At 39.8% G+C, this 20,537-nt stretch overlaps 1 long non-coding RNA gene across 1 annotated transcript in view; it reads left to right on the top strand.

Moving 5' to 3' along the window:
• Positions 1–9,385: 9,385 nt before the first annotated feature.
• LOC143272731 (uncharacterized) overlaps positions 9,386–20,537 on the top strand; it is a 48,003-nt gene continuing 36,851 nt past the window's right edge. Inside the window, exons 1-2 of the long non-coding RNA XR_013050341.1 lie at positions 9,386–9,486; positions 15,702–15,797. This is a non-coding gene — a long non-coding RNA (uncharacterized LOC143272731). The remainder of the gene's footprint in view (positions 9,487–15,701; positions 15,798–20,537) is intronic.

The raw sequence follows: 20,537 nt of genomic DNA, 5'->3' as shown, positions 1-20,537 counted from the left end.
AGTAGACCAAGACAGCTGGCAGCCTGGACAGTCACCTAATGTTTCTCAGCATTGTTGGTGTATTCAAATTGGCTACAGGCCTAGAGTATCTGACAGACCATTTTCAGAAGCAGGATTTCTGAAAGACTATCTTACCCTGTCTTGGCAGAGTACAGTGGTCGCTTTCCTTGTGTCCCGCTCCAGCCAAGACCCCCTGAAAGATCTCTGATGACACCATGGCCCAGATGATCCAACATCCAGAACAGTTTCAAGGCAACTGGCTCCCACAATACAACCTCAAGGAGTACCCCATAGGCCTAAAATTTTCTTTGCATCCCCATAAAATACAGCGCGCCCCTCCAGCAGGAAGTAGTAAGAGATGCTACGCCCAAATTCCCAAATATACCAAGCTGGCTTTAGAGGTGGAATTGGCTCACTCCCCCTCTAAACCCAGACATATTGCTTTAAAAAAAAATGGTTAAGAGATTCTTGTGTCCCAAATCAGAAGAGCTCTCTGGTGTGGGACAGAGAAAAACCAATATTTTTATTTAAAACAGGTTGATTATAAATGTGATCTCTTTTTAAAAAAGAAAAGGGGATATGATATAGATATATAGGAGGATATAGAGATGATAATATAAAAGGGTAGATTAATGAACCTACTTTTAAAGAACAACTTGTTTAAAATGATTTACATTGGTATAAATTTTACTTTATTGATACAAACTTGAAGTTAATTTTGTTATACTGTATATATATACTTCTATTCTTGTTTGAGGTATTATGTTTATGTAACTCATTTAAAATTGTAATGGATAATTAAAAAATAGATTAATACTTAGTCATCTATGATAATCATATTTGTAGCCATGTTAGTTAAATCTTCTAGATATACATAGATATATTTCAGATAGATAGGTAATCTTCAAACACTTCATAGACCTAGAGAATATGGCATTTAAATAACTTAGCATTCTGTTAACGTGAGACACAATTGCTCCTGGCTGCACCAATTTGATCCCGAGAGAATGTTGGGCTTCTAAGACATTTCCATTTGGAAGTTTGTCTTTTTGGCACAAAATGGCCTACTGGGCAAAGAACTGCCCTTGCCTTGATGGCTGACAGTACAAACGCAATGCTGTCCTTCCTGGACAAGAGGGACACAAGGAAAGCGACCACTGTACTCTGCCAAGACAGAGTAAGATGGTCTTTCAGAATTCCTGCTTCTGAAAATGGTCTGTCAGATACTCTAGGCCTGTAGCCAATTTGAATACACCAACAATGCTGAGAAACATTAGGTGACTGTCCAGGCTGCCAGCTGTCTTGGTCTACTCTTGCAAGATTCCCGAAAGTTGCTTGCATCCATCCACCATTTCTCAGGTACCATTATGTTCCTTCTCAGGTCTTTGATGTGGTTAAAGACTAGACAGTTGTAATTTCCTCAGTTATGATAAAAGATAAGTTAGATATAAAACCTTAAACTCACAAATATAAGATAGATAGGACATCTTCTTTAATATTGTAACTGTAATTCTTGCTTGATAATTGTTTTGTTATATGTAATTTTACTATGTTAAAGTTAAAACCTTCCTTTTTTAAAAAAAGAAGAAAAGGGGAAATGCTGTGGATATCACTCTATATAAATAAAACACTGATGGCCAGTGACCAGGCAGGAAGTATAGGCAGGACAAAGAGAGAGGAGAATTGGGGGAACAGGAAGAAGGAGGAGGGACACTGCAGCCACCGCCAGGAGAAGCAGCATGTAAAGACGCCAGTAAGCCACCAGCCACGTGGCAAGGTATAGATTTATAGAAATGAGTTAATTTAAGATATAAGAACAGTTAGCAAGAAGCCTGCCACGGCCATACAGTTTGTAAATAATATAAGCGTCTGAGTGATTATTTTATACGTGGATTGTGGGTCTGCGGGGCTTGGTGGAGCCTGGAGAGAAGCCCTCCAGCAACAGAGACTCATAACTGTTCAAGCTCCTGGAAATAAGTGGCGCAATGTTTATCCATAAATGGTGGAAAATAACCAGACTCTATATTCCTACAAAGCTCATGCAAAAGGTGACATAAAGATTATCACAGCCAGAGGAAGGTGTAGAGAGTTGTGTAGCTATTTCTTGTGAATTGAAACAATCTCTCCTGTGGGGATATAGAAGCTCACAAGACTCAGGAAGTTAATGAAACTTACTAGACTGAGGAAGTAACAGAAAGTTACAAAGCTCAGAAAATCCCTGAAAATGACAGGATTCACAAGGCTCCACCCCATGTTTAGAAAAGCAGTCAATAGTTGCTGACCTGCCATGCTACCTGGCCTAAGTACTCTGAGAATGAGCTTTTTTTTTTTTAATTTTTTTATTTTTATTTTTGTTTTTTTTTAGCTGTCACTCATGTTCTGTCATTAGTGCCTTCTCTGAGATGAGTGGGTGTTGGTTTACACATCCTTAGGAAAAGTGGCACAGCAGCCACATAACAGAATTTCAGCACAAGTCAATATGAAGTCAAGTGGAGTTGATTAAGAAAGCAGTTTTTAAATGTTTGTTTTGATTGTGTGTGCGCATGTGCGAATATACAACTTATGTATGTGAGTATCTGTGGAAGCCAGAAGATGGTGTAGGATCCTCTGGAGCAGGAATTATGGATGATTGTGAGCTGCTTGATGTGGGACTGGGAACTGAACTCAGGTCTTCTGGAGGAGCAGCAAGTGCTCCTATCCACAAAGCTACCTTTCAAGCCTTTTAAAGAAGGGCGTAAGCACAGGCAGAGAGAGATGAGGGAGAGGGAGGAGAGAAGGGAGAGGGAGAGGAGAATGAGGGAGAGGAGGCAGAAGAAGAGGAAGGAGAGAAGGGAGAAGGAGAGGAGGGAGAGGGAGAGGAAGAGGGAGCTCACACTTCACACCTAAGTGAGCATAAGCTTGGGTGTCTCCAGAAAGTTCTGCATAAGTGTCTTAGCAGCCACACATATGACTTTGGTGGTGTCTGGAGAACATATGTTGGAATCCATTGCCAAATGTGATAATTGAAAGAGTTAGAGCTTTTAGGAAATGATCAAGTAATAAGAGCTCCACTGTTACAAAAGGTCAGAGTGATCTTATGAAGAGGAAGCCAATATGCCCCCTTCCATCTTCTGTCACGTGAGGACACAGCTAGGTAGCACCTTGAAACAGAGAACCAGCCTTTAGCAGACACTATGTTTTCTGGTACCTTCCTGGCCTCCAGATCTGTAACAAATTTGTTGTCCGTAAATTGTATAACCTTTAGTTATTTTGTTACAGCAGCCCAAATGGACCAAAATATCAACACTCATTCCCAAATGAGTGCTTATTGTGTGCCAGGGAGGAATCTAAATTATTCTTCCAAGCTCTGCTACTTTATTAAGCCTTTCCCTCACGGATGAGCTCTCAGGAAGTACACTTTCCTGTGAGTTCCTAGAGTCCTCATCCCTTATTGTCTCCTCCATTTACTCAGTACTGCTTTGTCTACTATTGGACCAGTGGCTTATGAAGTAACTGCTGTGTAAAACCATTCTGTAAAATAAGGGGCCTCAAGTGAGGGATTGGTTGATAAAATTCCTATGGGACCTGTCTGAGACTCAAAGGCTACTGCTGACTAAATTACAGTTTTCTTTTCTTTTTTTAAAAAAAATTATTTCTCTTATTTTTGAGATTATAATGCAACTACATCCTTTTCCCCCTTCCTTTTCCTCCTTCCAAACTCTCCTATGCACCCCTCCTTGCTCTCTTTCAAATTAATGTCATCTTTCTTCATTCATTGTTGTTACATACATACATATATATGTATATATGTGTGTGTAATACATATGTGTGTATAGTATATATATATATATATATATATATATGTGTGTGTGTGTGTGTGTGTGTGTGTGTGTGTGTACACATATATTCCTAAATACATCTCCTCCGTCTGTATAATGTGACTTGTATTTATGTTTTCGGGATTGGCTATTTGGTGTTAGATAAGCAATTGGTGTGCCCTTCCCTGGGGAAGACTATTTTTCCTGCTCTCCACTTTCTTTAGTTGCCTGTAGTTTTTTTGTGTAGGGTGGAGGCCTCATGGGCTTTCCACGGTCCACTTTGGCAGGTCTATTGTCCTTGTCTTTGTTCAGCTCATGTGTAGGCAGTCATATTGGTGACTTTAAGGATGGTGCTAACTTTACTAGGAGACACAGTCTCACAGTAAACTCTCCAATCCTCTGGCTCTTATAGTGTTTCTGCCTCCTCTTCTCTAATGCTCCCTGAGCCTTAAGTGTAGGAGCTGATTCATAGATGTTTCCATTGGGGCTGGGCTCCACAGCTCTGCATTTTTATTGGCTGTAGTTTTCTTGAGAGGTGAGGGTTACATTTATCTGTGGGTATAAGGACAAATAAAAATATGGAACATGAGAAACATCCACCTGATGTTTTCATCCCACTGGCCATGTACTACACCCACAGACTGAAGCAGCAAGCACAGGACTAACAGGCATCTGCACTAGGTCCTCTGCATATAAATATTATAGCTTCTAGTTTAATGTTTTCATGAGATTCCTAAGTGTGAATGAGTGGGTCTCTGATTCTTGTGCCTTCTCTTGGGATCTTTTCCTTTTGTTTGTTTGTCATGTTCAACTTTATATTTTATTTTGTTTATTTTAATAATATTTCTTAGAAGCCTGTTCTTTTCAGGAGAGGTGGAGAGGAAATTGGAGGAAACCATAATCAGGATGTATTATGTAAGAAAAGAATCTATTTTCAATAAAAGAGGGGAAAAGGGTCTACCTGGAACTCATTGTGTAATCTGTGATTTTTTTTCCTGCTCTGGTTTCATGCTGGGATTAAAGGCATGCACCACAATGCTCGTCTAGGTGTAATTTTTATAAAACCATAAAATTTGGGAGCCAGGTGGTAGTGGTGTACTCCTTTAATCCCAACACTTGGGAGGCAGAGCCAGGCAGATCTCTGTGAGTTTGAGGCCAGTTTGGTCTACAGAATGAGATCCAGGACAGGCACTGAAGCTACACAGAGAAACCCTGTCTCGAAAAACCAAAACCAACCAACCAAACAAACAAAAAACCCATAAAATTTATCATTTTAACCATTTTTAAGAGTAGGGCTCAATACATTCACATTTCTGGGCATGTGTCCCCACCATAGATCTCCAGATTTCCTCAAACTAAAGCTCTATGCTTATGAAACACCAGATCCATGGTTGTTTTTTCTTCTAGACTCTAACAACCACTATTCAACTTTCTGTCTCTGTGAATTTGAATATTTTTGGCACAGACAGATAGGGAGGGAGGGAGCAAGGGAGGAGGAAGAGAAGGAGAGAGCAGGTCATATTCATCCTTGTGTGACTGGTTGACTTCACCAAGGATCATATCCTCAAGTTTCCTATAAGGTAAATCATATGTCCGGATAGCCTTCCTTTCAATGAGTGAATAGTACCCTAGTGTGGATATACCACACTGGATCTATTCAACTGCGGTTTGCACTTTACCATTGATCTTGTTTCATGTTGTCACTCATGCTCCCCACTCGAGGTGAACAACCTTCTTTTTTGAACAAGTGCAGCATAAGAAGTATTTTTCTTTCTCATGTTCAGGAAGACCATCAGCTCTCCTCCTTCACACAGAGCAGGTGTCTGACTGACTGTTTTGTTGGCACAAATAGTACTGCCATTAAGGAGAATATGATGCTGAGACAGGGAAATGGTTGGACCTTGGCTGGGGATGATGTCATGGGTTCTCTTATCTGAGTGCTCTAGGCTCCTGCATTTATTTTGTTTCCTCAAATATCTCTTGTGTGATTGTCTTTGGAATAGCACTGTCAACATACATTACTGTAAAAGTGCTGACATGTGTTCCGTTGGGAAGAGGCACGCTGGCTGAGGAACTGGGAGTCCTCCTCTCCCTCTTCCCAGTTCTACGTAACCACCAATCTCGGTGGATACAACTACTGTGTGATCAGAGTGAGATCAGAGGAGATGAAAGTGTAAGGCTGCTTTAATGCTGAGATGTTTCCCAACATTCAAATTCACTGAGAAATGCTTTTAGGCCTTTAAAAATAGAGATACAATTCAGTGATCTTTTAGGGAAAACCTTTAAACACCCTAAAAACAGAGTCTTTGGAAAGAACCTATAAATATAATGAGGTTATCCCAGGAAATGAGGTTGTGTGAGTTCAGTGAATTCTTTCCTACAGCAATTAAAGGGTATTTAAATCTCTCTGCACCCCCAACTCAGCAGGCCTGGGAAATTCTTCTTCATGCAGCCACCTATTGATTAAAGGCCTTAACTGCTAAGGCTCTTGTGAAAGGGTTGTCTGAGAGTACAACAGAACTATCATGGCTCATCAATACAGACTCTCTTGCTGAAGATGAAAAATAAAAAGGATTTAGAAGCAGGATCAGAGGCAGTTAATCCATCTGCTCTTGGTGTTGCATCTTGCTCTAGATTTTGGGGTGATCCACTGCCCACTCTATGCCTGACAAGGGGACATAAGCCTGTGCTGGAGCCACCATGAGACAACACTCACACCTCAATCATTCTTTCCCTTTCCCAAATAGAATACTCTGGCTTGGGACAGTGGAGTCACAATAAGGTCTTACTATTTTGAGACCCAAACATCACTGAACGTAATCACCACTGAATGGCTTATGATTTGACTGAATATATGTCTAATCCTGAGTATGCAGCTAGTACACCATAGCTAAGAATTGGCAATGAGAGACCTGGCAATTGGATTGGGTGGTTTTCACGATGTAGGCGAGGCACCTCTACCAAGGGATACTTTGAAAGAGGTAGAGTTTCAAGTATAGATGGGCAAAAGTTCTAACAAGAGGATGTGGATAATGGACAAATACAAAAAGGGCTTTGGATGATGTTTAAAGGCAGACCAGAAAAGAGTAAACTGTGCCAAGACACATCCTACCTGAATCCCCCAGTCTCTGGCATCTTAACCCATCCAGGCAACTTGGCATCACTGAATTCAGGACAAGCAGTTAGGAACACTTAGTCTCTTTTGATAGTTCTGTCATCTTCAGAACATCATTTAAGTTTTCTGTACCTCAGTTTCTGCATCTATATAATAAAATCAAGAGTCTAGTTTTGGCTGCTCCAGTTGCTGGCCAGCAGGGAAGATTCCTGCAGGGAAGACTGCCCTTCATCAGACCCTGCAATCTATAAGAATCATGCTCTGCCCCAAATCTACCCATTCCCCTGCAACTTCAGCGTCTTCCTTAAACACCAAATCTGCCAGCTATGATTGGACCAAGGGTGGCCCCCTGAGACACAGACACAGCAAACACAGATTGGAGCAAGAGCAGCTCACTCAGACACAGGCACCTCTTGCACCTATTGGAGGAAGAGATAGGTAGACACCAGTGCAAAAATAAAAACAACAGCATAAATAGCAATAGGGCACCACCAGAACCTAGCAGTACTACAATAGCAAGACCTGAACATCACAATGTAGAAAAAGCAGAAGTAAGCGACCTTAAAAATAACTTTATGAAGAAGACAGTGACCTTTAAAAAGGAAATGAAAAATTCCCTTAAAGAAGTTGAGGAAAAGACAAAGCGAGCATTAAAAAATCAATAAATCCCTTAATGAAAGCCAAGAAAACCAAGAAAAAAACAAATAAACAGTTGAAGAAAACACTTCAAGACCTGAAAATTAAAATAGAAGCAATGAAGAAGACATAAACTGAGGGAATGTTGGAAATAGAAAATCTGAGTAAATGAACAGGAACTACAGATGCAAGCATAACCAACAGAATACAAGAGATGGAAGAGAATATCTCTGGTGTGGAAGATACAATAGAGGAAATAGATTAATCAAAGAAAACACTAAAGCCAAAAAAGTCATAATAAAAAATGTCCAGGAAATCTGGGACACCATGAAAAGTCCAAACCTAAGATTAATAGGGATAGAAGAAGGAGAAGAATACCAACTCAAAGGCACAGAAAATACATTTAACAAAATCATAGAAGAAAACTTTCCCAACTTAAAGAAGGAAATACCTATGAGGATACAAGAAGCTTATAGAACACCAATAGACTAGAGCTCTCCAAAAAGTCCTCTTGCCACATAATAATTAATCCACTAAACATAAAGAATAAAGAAAGAATATTAAGAGTAGCAAAGGAAAAAGGTCAAGTGACTTATAAAGGCAGACACATCAGAATAATACCCGACTTCTCAATGGAGCCTCTGAAACCTAGAAGGTCATAAACAGACAGAATCCAGACACTAAGAGATTATGGATGCCAGCCCAGACTACTATAGCTAGCAAAACTTTTAATCACCATAGAGAGAGTGAACAAGACATTCCAAGGCAAAACCAGATTTAAACAATACCTATGCACAAATCCAGCCCTATAAAAAGCACTAGAAAGAAAACTCCAACCTAAGGAAGTTGGATGCACCCACAAAAACACAGGCAATAGATAACCCCACAGCAGCAAATCCCAAAGAAGGGAAACACACACACTACCACCAAAAATAACAGGAATTAACAATCATTGGTCATTAATATCCCTTATTATCAATGGACTCAATTCAACTATAAAAAGACGTAGGCTAACAGAATGGATATAAAAACAGGATCCATCCTTCTGCTGCACAGAAGAAACAACTTCAAAGACAGACACTACCTCAGAGTGAAAGACTGGGAAAGGATTTTCCAGTCAAATGGACTAAGAAGCAAGCTGATGTAGCTATATTAATATCTAACAAAATAGGTTTCAAACTAAAATCAATCAAAAGGGAACGGGAAGGACAATACATATTCATCACATGAAAAATCCACCAAGACGAAGTCTCAATTCTAAACATTTATGCCCAAATACAAGGGCACCCACATATGTAAAAGAAACATTACTAAAGCTTAAATCACACATCAAACCCCACACACCATTAGTGGGAGACTTCAACACCCCACTCTCAGCAATGGACAGATCTGCCAGACAGAAACTTAACAGAGAAATAGGGGATCTAACACATGTAATGACTCTAATGGACTTAATAGATACCTATAGAACATTTCACTCTAACACAGAAGAATATACCTTCTTCTTAGCACCCCATGGAACCTTCTCTAAAATTGACCACATACTCAGTCACAAAGCAAATCTCAACAGATACAAAAAAAAAAAAAGAAAGAAAGAAAGAAAGAAAGAAAGAAAGAAAAGAAAAGAAAAGAAATAACCTCTTGTTTTTTATTGGACCACCATGGCTTCAAGTTAGATTTCAACAACAACAAAAATAAAAGAAAGCCTACAATCTCATGGAAACTGAATAATGCCCAGTTGAATCACCAATGGGCCATTGCTGTGGGATGGTCTGTATGTCAAATTGTTCTGATTGGTCAATAAATAAAACACTTATTGGCCAGTGGCCAGGCAGGAAGTAGGTGGGACAAGGAGAGAGGAGAATTCTGGGAAGCAGAAGGCTGAGGCAGAGAGAAACTGCTAGCCGCCACCATGACAAGCCGCATGTGAAGACACCGGTAAGCCACAAGCCATGTGGCAAGGTATAGATTTATATAAATGGATTAATTTAAGCTATAAGAACAGTTAGCAAGAAGCCTGCCACGGCCATACAGTTTGTAAGCAATATAAGTCTCTGTGTTTACTTGGTTGGGTCTGAGCGACTGTGGGACTGGCAGGTGACAGAGATTTGTCCTGACTGTGGGCAAGGCAGGAAAACTCTAGCTACAGGCCATGGAAGAAATAAAGAAATTAAAAACTTCTTAGAATTCAATGAAAATGAATGTACAACATACCCAGACTAATGGGACAGTATGAAAGCAGTGCTAAGAGGAAAATTCATAGCACTAAATGCCCACCTAAAGAAGTTGCAGAAATCTCACACTAGGAAGTTAACAGCACACCTAAAAGCTCTAGAACAAAAAGAAGCAAACTCACCCAAGAGGAATAGAAGAGGAAGAGGAATCAAATTGAGGCCTGAAATCAATAAAATAGAAACAAAGAGAACAATATAAAGAATCAATAAAACAAAGGGTTGGTTCTTTGAGAAAAATCAACAAGCTAGAAAAGCCCTTATCCAAACTAACCAAAAGGCAGAGAGAGAACATCCAAATTAACAAAATCAGAAATAAAAAGAAAAACATAACAACAGACAATGAGGAAATCCAGAGAATCACCAGGTCATTCTTCAAAAACCTGTACTCCACAAAATTGGAAAATCTGAAAAAAATGGACAATTTTCTGGATAGGTACCACATACCAAAATTAAATCAAGACCAGATAAACAATTCAAATAGACCTATAACCCCTAAGGAAATAGAAACAGTCATTTAAAGTCCCCCCCTACCACCCCGTGGGATGGTCTGTATGTCAAATGTGTTGCTCTGATTGGTCAATAAATAAAATAATGATTGGCCAGTAACCAGGTAGGAAGTATAGATGGGACTAACAGAGAGGAGAATTGAGAGAACAGGAAGGCGGAGGGAGACACTGCCAGCCGCTGCCATGACAAGCAGCATGTGAAGATACTGGTAAGCCATGAGCCACGTGGAAAGGTATAGATTTATAGAAATGGATTAATTTAAGATGTAAGAACTAGATAGATAGAAGCCTGAGCCATTAGGCCAAACAGTTTAAATAATATAAGCGTCTGTGTGTTTATTTTGTAAGTGGGCTGTCGGACTGCCAGGGCTTGGCGGGACCCGGAGAGAAAACTCTCCAGCTACACCCCCCCCCCCCCGCCAAAAAAAAAAAAAAAAAAAAAGCTCAGGACCAGATGATTTCAGCACAGAATTCTCTACCAGAATTTAAAAGAAGAGCTAATACCAATACTCTTCAAATTGTTCCACACAATAAAAACAAAAAGAACCTTGCCAAACTTTTTATGAAGCTACAGTTACCCTGATACCCAAACCAGACAAAGATGCAACAAAGAAAGAGAATTACAGATCAATTGCCCTCATGAACATTGATGCAAAAATATTCAATAAAATACTGGCAAACTGAATCCAAGAGCACGTCAAAAGAATTATCCATCATGACTAAGTAGGCTTCATTCCAGAGATGCAAGGTTGGTTCAACATATGAAATCTGTCAATGCAATACACCATATAAACAAACTGAAAGAAAAAAACACACATGATCATCTCATTAGATGCTAAAAAAGCCTTTGACAAAAATCCAACACCCCTTCATGATAAAGGTCCTGGAGAGATCAGGAATACAAGGAATATACATAAACATAATAAAGGCAATTTATAGCAAGCCGACAGTCAACAAATTAAATGGAGAGAAACTCAAAACAATTCCACTATAATCAGGAACAAGACAAGGCTGTCCACTCTCCATTCAATATAGTACTTGAAGTCCTAGCTAGAGCAATAAGACAACAAAAGGAGAACAAAGTGATAAAAATTGGAAAGGAAGAAGTCAAACTTTCATTATTTACATACTATATGATAGTATATATAAGTGACCCCAAAAATTCTACCAGAGAACTCCTACAGCTGATAAACACCCTCAGTAATGTGACAGAATACAAGTTTAACTAAAAAAAATCAGTAGCTCTCCTATATATAAATGATAAATGGGCTGAGAAAGAAATCAGGGAAACATTACTGTGGTGATATTTTATTTGTGCTGAAATGTGGTGATATTTTATTTGTGCTTTGATAAATAAAGGTTGCCTGGAGATCAGGGGGGAAAGGCCAGCCATTTTAAGTAAACAAAGTCAGGCAGCACATGCCCTTAATCCAATCACTTAACAGGCAAGGTCTCTGTGTGTTCAAGGCCATACCAGTGAGCAGAGCCAAGCATAGTGACACATGCTTTAATTCAAGTACCAACCATAGAAACCTGGAGGTCTGTATAGACAGACAGTGACAAGGAAGTGAGGTATCTGGGCTAAGAGCCAATCAGTTGGCAGAAAAGCAAGACACATAAAAGCATGGGTAGACAGGAAGTGGCTCACATTTGGAAGCTACAGAGTTAGTGAGGTAAGGTTGGCTGGTAGCTCTCCCTAATTCCCTGATTTCTCTAAGGCTTAAGCCCTATATTTGGCTCCATGTTTTTTATTTAATAAGATGATTTAGAAATTCATCTACACATTACCTTGTACAATAGCCATAAATAATACAAAATACCTTGGGGTAACTCTAAGCAAGTGAAAGACCTGTATGACAAGAACTTTAAGTCTCTGAAGAAAAAAACTGAAGAAGATATCAGAAAATGCAAAGATCTCCCATGCTCATGGATAGGTATGATTAACATAGTAAAAATAGTAATCTTACCAAAAGCAATCTATAGATTCAATCCAATCCCCATCAAATTCCAACACAATTTTTCACAGACCTCAAAAGAACAATACTCAACTTCATATGGAAAAACAAAAAACCCAGGAGAGCTAAAACAGTCCTGCACAATAAAGCAGTCTCTGGAGGCATCACCATCCCTGACCTTAAGCTCTACTATAGAGCTATAGTAATAAAAACAACTTGATATTGGCATAAAAACTAACATGTGGACCAATGGAATCAAATTGAAGAACCTAACATTAATCCACACACCTATGAACACCTGATTTTTGACAAAGAAGCCAAAAGTGTACAATGGAAAAAAGAAAGCATCTCCAACAAATGGTGCTGGCATAATTGGATGTCAATATGTAGAAGATTGCATATAGATCCTTATCTATCGCCTTGCACAAATCTCAAGTCCAAGTGGATTAAAGTCCTCAACATGAATCCAGTTACAATGAATCTGATAGAAGAGAAAGTAGCTTTGAATACATTGGCACAGGAGACCATTTCCTGAATATAACACCAGTAGCACAGACACTGAGAGCAACAATTAATGACTGGGATCACATGAAACTGAGAAGCTTCTGTAAGGCAAAGGACATGATAAATAAGCAAAACAACAGCCTACAGAATGGGAAAAGATCTTCACCAATCCCACATTTGACAGAGGGCTGATATTCAAAGTATATAAAGAATTCAAGAAACTAGACATCAAAATATCAAACAATCCAATTAAAAAAATGGGCTACAGCTAAATCCAGAATTTTTAATAGAAGAATCTCAAATGGCTGGAAAACATTTAAGGAATTGCTCAAGATCCTTAGTCATCAGGGAAATGCGAAGCAAAACAACTCTGAGATACCATCTTAAACCTGTCAGAATGGCTAAGATCAAAAACACTGAAGACAGCTTATGTTGCAGAGGATGTGGAGCAAAGGGAACATTCCTCCACTGTTGGTGGGAGTGCAAACTTGTACCACCAATTTGGAAATCAGTATGGCAGTTTCTCAGAAAATTGTGAATCAATCTTCATCAATATTACTCTTGAGCATATACCTAAGGAATGCTCAGTCATACCAAAAGGACACATGCTCCACTATGTTCATAGCAGTATTATTCCTAGTAGCCAGAATGTGGAAACAACCTAGATGCCCCTCAACTGAAGAATGGGTAAAGAAAATGTGATACATATACACAATGGATTACTACTCAGCAGTGAAAAACAATGACATCATGAAATTTGCCGGCAAATGGGTGGAACTAGAAAATATCACCCTGAGTGAGGAAACCTAGACTCAGAAGGACAAACATGGTATGTACTCACTCATAAGTGGATACTAGATGTGAAGCAAAGGATAACCAGACTACAATGCACAGCTCCAGAGAAGCTAGCTAATAAGGTGTACCCTGAGAGGGATGCATGGATAGCTCTTGGAAGGGGAAATAGATGAGATCTCCATGAGTAAACTGGGGAGGAGAGGTGGGCAATGGAGGGTAGGGCATGGGGGATGAGAATATGAAAAAACAGGATGGTTAACCTGGAACAGGGACAGAGTGGGAGAGCAATGAAAGAGATAGCATTATAGAGGGAGATATCATGGGGATAGGGAGAAACTGGGTGCTAGGGAAGTTCCCAGGAATCCACGAGGATGACCCCCAGCTTAGACTACCAGTAATAGTGGAGAGGGTGCCTGAACTGGCTTACCCCAGTAATCAGATCAGTGAATACCCTAACTGTCATCATAGAGCTTTCATCCATTAACTGATGGAGGCAGATTCAGAGATCCACAGCCAAGCACCAAGCTGAGCTTCAGTAGTCCAGCCAAAGAGAGAGAAGAAGGATTCTATGAGTAAGGGGCATCAAGATCATGATAGGGAAACCTACTAAGATAACCAAACCAAACTAGTGGGATCTCATGAAGTTTAGACCAACAGCCGTGGAGCCTCCATGGGACTGGACTAGGCCCTCTGCATAACTGAGAGCGTTGTGTAGCTTAAGGAGTCCCCTGGCCAGAGGATCAGGATCCATCCCTGGCGTCTGAGCTGGCTTTTTGGAGCCCACTACCTATGGTGGGACACTTTTCATAACCTTGGTGCAGGGAGAGGGGCTTAGATCTGCCTCTACTGAATGTACCAGGCTCTGCTGACTCCCCTAAAGAGGCCATACCTTGTTGGAGATGGAATGGGGGGGTTGGGCTGAGGGGAATGAGGCCTGAGAGGAGGAAGAGATGGGGATTTATGGTTGGTATGTAAAATGAATAAAAAAATTCCTTAATTAAAAATTTTTTATTTTAAAATTCCTCAATTCCTTAATTAATAAAATACTTACACACACACACACACACACACACACACACACACACACACACACACACACACGAGTCTAGTTTTTCCACCTCTCAGGAGTATGTCAATAAAGAGCTTTAAAGCACATATATCCACAATGCAAACTCTGCCTCCATTCTATTTCCTTTTCCTGTGTTTTCCTTGCACTATGTAAAAAATTATTTATACCCCTTTTCTATAATCATGATATTAAAGTGTTTCCACATTTCAAGGAGCTTGCTCTTCTTTTTGAGATAGGGTGTAGAATGACTATCTTTAAACATAATTTCTTTTGAGAATTTCTACTCCCTCCCACTTCAACTCCTCCTGTCCCCCAATTTCATCTCAAATTCATGACCTCTTGTTCTTTAATTATTGTTGCTGTGTGATGCTGAGTTCATCTGATGTTGGTAGAGTGTGTACCTGTTCAATATACACAAGCCTAATATTTGATGGATTGCTATGGCTACTTTTATCTTGAAGAAACGTGTTAGGGGAATTATACATGGAATGTATTGTGAAGAAAATATATTACAGAGAGATTGCACTGTAGAAAAATACGTCTTATTGTTGATTTCGACATCAACATATACTCGTTTAAGATGGTATTGTTGTCTAATAGGAATTTCTTTGTCTCAAACCCATGTATATAGAAAGGAAAATGTCAGCAGAGTTGATGCTCACAAAGTTCCTGCTCAGGATCACCAAAGCGTTCACTTGCTACTGAAGTGCAGTGTGTTAACTAGATCAGGCACACCACAATGTGAGCTTTTCTTTCATTTCTTGTTTCCTTTAAACTGATTTTGTTGTTTGACAATTTTATACATGTATGTAATGCTTTCCGATTAGTCTCTCCACTCACCTTCTCTTACCCCAGTTCCATCCTCTATCAACCCCACTGTTCCCTCCTAGTCTACCTTGCTCAGATTTATGACTTTTGATTTTGTTTTATGACCCCTTTCCTTTAATCAGGGCCATCTGTGTGACCAGTGTAGTAGAACTATACACTGGAGTTTGAGGTCATCATTCATGAATACATAAATAAAGGCAATTGTTCCCTGCTCCCTAAATATGGTGTACAATAAATATTTTAAATTATTTTTTTTCCTCAGGGAGGCATAAGGCACACCCCAAGTCCCTCCTCCATCCGTGCCTGATTTTTGATGTCCCAACTCATGGGCAGATCCAGGCAGTCATCCATAGAGGCCGTAAGTTCATTGTCCAACGACTGTGTCTTGCTCAGGAAATTTTATAACTCTTATTTCCTATCTTTAAGCTCTTACGTTCTTGCCTCCCCATCTTCTACAGTGTTCTCTGGGCCCTACAGTGGATAGTATAGGTGTCATTTTCTCATATTTAAACTACCATGTACAAAGTCCTTCTCAAGCTATTATTTGTATCCTCTGTTCTGACCAGAACTGAGAAGGTGGGGTCGCCCTGCCCCTGCTCCATAGATAGATAGTTAAATGGTACTCAAGGAGGGGATGTGGTTTGACAGGCAGTGAAGGCTAATGTCTGACACTCCTGATGAGTTCCCAGTCCACCAAGCAACCAAATCTTAAGTTATTAGTCCTTGGCTAATAACTTGAACTTTCTGAGATCTAGTTTCTTAGTCTATAAAATTTGGGAAATATTAGCAGCTACAGAACAGTATCCTGATAATAATAATTGTATTAAATTCAATAGCCCCAAGTGTACAGCTTGGTTTCATTTTTGATAAACTTTACCCCCACACCTATATATCTGAGTAAAACTACAGGCCAACTTTGCTCAAGAAAAAATATTTTATGTTAAAAGGAAAAGGAAATTTATAAAACCGATAGTCTGTTTTTTGAATTTTAAAAGTAAATATGCTCATGAACTTAGCAGGTAAAACATTGTAAAAAACGTTGTTGTGATATACCACAGTGAAATGGTGAATGCATCTTTCTTCACGTGACCTAATATAAAGCTGTCAGGGCTAATCTACTTGGTTTTCATTCTAATTAGAATTCAGGCCCAGCTTGGGAATCATGATTCATGAGCTGGCTCTGAATCCAACAGTTGGTAAACTGGACATCAAGATTTTATTAAGAATTGTCTTATCCCTGTCCCCAGCTTTTTACCATAAGCCCACATGTCACAAAGGTATACACACCTTACAGTTGGTTTTTGCTTGTATGGAATAAACTGTAATATTTGTCTTTTATTAAATACAGCTTTATGAAAGAAAAGAAAGACTACAATTTAAAAGATTGTAATCAAAGACTAGTGCATTCAGAATTGTCACTCCTGGCTAAGTCATGGTTCCTGGAACTGCACCAGAGGTTGAATTTTTTAATTTGCCAGCTTAGGGTCTCCAGAGACTGAGATGGTCACACATTGCCATGCTTATTTGCATGTGTGCCTGGCCTGCTTTACATCGAGGCCCTTCATAACCTTTGTCCCACTCACCTCTCCTTTCTGTCCCACTCTGCCTCTGTCATCCCGACCCCTCTCTTCAATGAACAATTAAATCTAGGTTTGCCTCAGGATTTTTGCACTTGCTCCCTATCAGAAAATTCTTTGTACGGCTTGCTCCCTCCAGAATGTGGTTACTGTGGTTTGAATATGAAGTGTCCCCCATAGGATCACATGATTGAACATGGTTTTCTGCAGCTGCCACTCTTTGAGAAGGTTGTGTAGAACTGCAGGAAGTGGGTCACTGGAGGCAGGCTTGAGCCTCCACAGCTACAGGCCAGCCCCACTTCTTCCTGTGTATTCTCTATATCCGAAGTGCAGATGCAATATAGCCATTCAGCTTCATGTTCCTGTCTGATGTCTATCTTTCCTATAGTGTCGGAGTGTATTCCCTTGGAACTGTAAAATAAACCCTTTCTTCCTCAAGTTGCATTTGTCAGAGCATTCCCCTCCTTTTAAACATCTGACATTTATTATCTTTAAATTTTTTAAATTTTTTATTTTGTATATAACTTCTTACACGAGTACTGTGCTGAGATTGTTTCCACTTCACATTCCTGTTAAGTCCATTTAGTGTTGCACATGTATGTGTTTAAGGATGACCACATGGAATTGGATAGCCTATCAGAGAGCTCATCCTTGGAGAAGACTGGTTTTCTATCTCTTAGCATCAATTAACTGCCTATAGTTCTTGTTTGGGTACTTTATAACAGCAACGAAAAAGTGACTAGGACCAACCAACTAAGGTATTTTGGTCTCAGCCAATTCCATCTCCTGAGAGAATTATTTCCTTGTTATTATGCTGAAATAGCATCCTTCAGATTGTCCTTATAGCGTGTGTGTGTGTGTGTGTGTGTGTGTGTGTGTGTGTGTGTGTGTGTGTGTATGTAACATAATTCTTCATTGACTCTGGGAATTTCACATCGTGCACCCCAATCCCTCCCCCACCCCATCCCTCCATATCTCCCCACACTCCTGCAGTGTTCCCTACAAACCCCAAAATTAATTAAAAACAAACAAGAAAAACACCTTGCTCCTTCGTCTTTTCCATCTCTCCAACACCTTTACAAAGCCCATTCTGGTGGCATTGGGAGCTATGGTGAGCCACACAGCCAGCACAACCCCGTGGTCCAATCAGCCCCACCTACAAATATTCATTTCAACGAGTCATGGATCTGGCTCAAGGCCCCAGTCCTCTAGCACACCATTATCACCAGCCCCTCACCAAAATTCCTTTCTGGTGTCTTGCTTTTGCCTCAGTCATGGGGATCCTGCCTGTATCATTCTGCAGGACCAGTCCCTTCTTGTGTTCCAGGGGTCACAGATGGGGTGGATGTTAGGGTGGGCCAACCCAAGGCCCAGAATGTGGGTCTGGGTGGTAACTGAGCTGGCCAGTTTGGGCCACTGTATTGCTTTCATAGTACTTGCCACTATGTTTCAATGCTCTTAGTTTATGAAAAGTGACTGAGTGATAGCAGGGAGTGGCCAGTTATACAAAGATTTATAACTTAAGAGAAGGAAGCATGCCACACTGTGAAAGACCACAGAGGGAGAACCAGGATTTGACAGAAGGCAGAGGTAGAAGCAAGGAGATCTAGGTCAAATCTTTTGTTGGAGATTATGTGGAAAATGTGAAGTGGAGCATTTTGTGAAAATGTGAACACTTTGATATTGGCTAATCTTCGGAATTTCATGGGCTATGTACTAGGAAGTTGGTCTCTGGCTGTTTTGTACCTGCCCAGGAATGATTTAGGGTACAGGAAATACTGGTTTAGTTGTAAGATAAAGGGAGTAGCTGTGGCAATATACTTGGGACTGGTTCACTGACATATGAAAAGAATATTGACGAGCCTTTTGTTATTTCAGAACGTTGGCTTGTCTTGAGTGACAGTCTTTTTCTAGATGGTAAGTATCTTTGTGGATTTCCACAGGCTTGCACATTTTTTTACATTGAGCATGTATGACTTTCCAAATAAGAAAAAATGTTTACAAAGAAATTAGTATTTTGGTTTTATTTTATTCTACCTTTTACATTAGAATATGCTGATAGATTAATAGGTGTAGCTAGAGTTTTCCTGCCTTGCCCACAGTCAGGACAAATCTCTGTCACTTGCCAGTACCACAGCCGCTCAGACCCAACCAAGTAAACACAGAGACTTATATTGCTTACAAACTGTATGGCCGTGGCAGGTTTCTTGCTAACTGTTCTTATAGCATAATTAATCCATTTCTATAAATCTATACATTGCCACGTGGTTCGTGGCTTACCAGTGTCTTCACATGCTGCTTGTCATGGTGGCTGGCAGTGACTCCTTCCGCCTACCTGTTCTTTCTTTTCTCCTCTCTGTTAGTCCTGCCTATACTTCCTGCCTAGCCACTGGCCAATCAGTGTTTTATTTGTTGACCAATCAGAGTAATTTGACATATAGACCATCCCACAGCAAATAGGTCTAATAAAAAAAAAACCTAGATTCTGCAGCTTCTCATTATTTATTTATGCCTCAAGTGATATGTATATTCTCAAATTATTCTTCACAAAACCTATTTAGTTTTGGTTAACTCTAAGAAGGTATAATACTGTCATGCAAGAACAGAAAATAACCTAGTATATTCTCCATACTCCCAGACCGGTGTCAGCCCTGCCAATGTTCCTCATTGACGTCCCTAAAGATGACATTACCCCTTCATTGATGTCACTGAACCAGGAAGATGAAAAGCTGTTGCAAAATAACTGTTTTTATTGCCAAGGTTTAAAACTTTAGAGATTGAAAGGTTAAAGTTAAAAATATGTATTTTAATTTGAACAACAGATGGCCTTGGAGTGACTGCAAGGCTGAATTAACTCTCGAGGCTCTATGGCTGTTTGTGGAAGGGAAAAATAAAAAAGACAACCAAAAACCCTTAAAAAGCCCACACTAGAACACCCAGCTCAACTGCTAGTGACATCAGCAGAATCTCTCTGTTCAGTAAGTCCTGAATTTGGCTTCATAGCATCTGTTATCTTCCAAATAGAATAATCTTCTATGAAATTATACTGCACATTTTCACTAATGAGCATTTCCAGTTAACTTCATAGCTGCCACATCCCCTAACGCCTCCATGTGACCTGAAGTAATAGAGAGATCTTTTTCTGGAAGTCCACAATGGATCTGTACTTTGACAAAATGTGTCTTGACTTAGATTGAGCTCTATGGGAAAAGAGTGAGATGAAGGGTTGCTTGTAGAAATTTTGTTGGGAAGTGCTCTTCCGAAATATAGCCATAAGGAAATTTGGAAGGCAAAACTAAGCAGAAGATGACCTAGAAGGCAATTCCAACTTGGGCCTCTGGGGAGTTCTGTTGATAAGTTACTTCAGAGTTCTTCTAAATTGAGACATAGAAGCCACCGGGTTTTTACATCCAAATATGGGCTGACATTGGACATAGATTGTTGCATGAGAGAATATTACCTTTGTTGGTAGTTTCTTGGGGCTTAAGATGGTTTCAAATGAGAGGTTTAGCCAATATCCC

The sequence above is a fragment of the Peromyscus maniculatus genome, chromosome 4 (genome assembly GCF_049852395.1).
Source record: "Peromyscus maniculatus bairdii isolate BWxNUB_F1_BW_parent chromosome 4, HU_Pman_BW_mat_3.1, whole genome shotgun sequence".
NCBI lineage: Eukaryota > Metazoa > Chordata > Mammalia > Rodentia > Cricetidae > Peromyscus > Peromyscus maniculatus.
Note: the sequence above shows the minus strand (reverse complement) of the source record. Positions and strands in the feature narration are given on the sequence as shown.